Here is a 1710-nt window from a genome sequence, read left to right as displayed (position 1 = left end):
GATTAGATATTTCTAAATTTAGAATATAAAATACGTGTAACGTACGTGTACTGTACGTTATAATTGTTCAATCATAAAAAAATATCGCGTTAAAAACTTTTGATTTTGTTTTTTTATTGTAAAAATTGTTCTGTTATTACAAAATTAGGTAGGACAATGTTGACAATATACATAATTAGCCAAAAGAATTAAGATTTTATCAGACGATAACTATATATTTATTTCTAATATCATTATATTTTTGTTGTTAAATTATGAGACTCTTGAAGAAATATCGAAATTTATTAATTTAAATCCTTATATTATTAAATAAATCAATATCACAGCTTACATGTTTAATCTTTATTGATCATTTAATTATTGCCAAACTATAATTTTATTTATTGAGTATTTCAATATTTATATATCATATTGTAATATAATCGTAAACGACTTTCTCTCTATGATGTCGATAATTTTCGGCAAAAGTTCCACTTTTATGTTTTCTGCTGAAGAATATACTATGTATATTTTTTTGCACGAATAAAATATGTGGATTTTACTATTTTATTATTATTATTATATATTATATTTAGAAAGAGGTGAAAAAAATATATATAAAATCGCTTTGCGATTATTAAAATAGATAATTTAATAATGCGACAATAATAAAGAAATTTATTACATGCAATTTTATTAAAATAGATATATAGAAAGATATCAAATTTTTTTATATAATATGAAATCATTATCAATAGACATATAAGAACATCGATATATAAGCAATTTTTATTAATATAGAAAATAATAGAGAGGATATTATAATATGAACAAAAATCTGTGTTTAAATAACATCTAGGATCTACAATATAATAGTAACAGAAGCTTAAGACAAAAGAAAAGCTTAAAAAAGCAATCTGCCATAGTAATAAAATTATTATAAGATGTTTCAAGTTTATGTATTAACAACATAAATACATGTTTTCTTTCATATTAAAGAGAACATATCAAAGAGAAGTTAAGTTTTTCCAGATCCGTTTCAAAAATATGGATAAGTTATCATGTTTTTTTTTTATAGGAATACTTATTATTTATTAGTAAAAGCCACCAATTATGACAGATTAAAGAAGCGATGATTCGAGGGAATTGAGTTTGAATCACTGCAATAAAATTGAAATTATTATTTTTTATGTGATATAAGACGTTAGTAGTTTGATTCTATAAATATTTCTATAGGTATATATAATTTTAGTAAGATTATACGAATTAAATTCTTTTTTGTAAGAAATAGCAAAACAACATATCATATCAATGCACACTGTTATTTACTTCTATTTTACACTTTGCTGAGATCTAGATTGCCTATAAATATAAAAAATTGATATATTATCAAATATGTACCCCTGGTTTGATATCTTTGGTCGAAGACGTGCAAGTAGAACATGTTTATGATACTGATTGATAAATTTTACATGTTTTATATTATATCAGTCGCATGTAACTTCGATCTTTCATATTACATAGAGTAACGTTTTTTTCAAAATAATGAAAAATTTTATATCCGTTCTTTGTACACTGCGTTATATGTAATTTGAAAGCATTTTAAAATAAAAATTTTGCAAAAAATGCTTTCTTTTCTATATTAATTGTATAACATTGATAAGAACTGTGCGCGCGCGATGAGAATTTCAATACTGATCTCAGTTGAGTATGTTTCATATTATATATATA

Source organism: Formica exsecta, unplaced genomic scaffold, assembly GCF_003651465.1.
Source record: "Formica exsecta isolate Colony F162 unplaced genomic scaffold, ASM365146v1 scaffold295, whole genome shotgun sequence".
NCBI lineage: Eukaryota > Metazoa > Arthropoda > Insecta > Hymenoptera > Formicidae > Formica > Formica exsecta.
The sequence above is the reverse complement of the archived record's forward strand: the minus strand, read 5'-3'. Positions refer to the sequence as shown.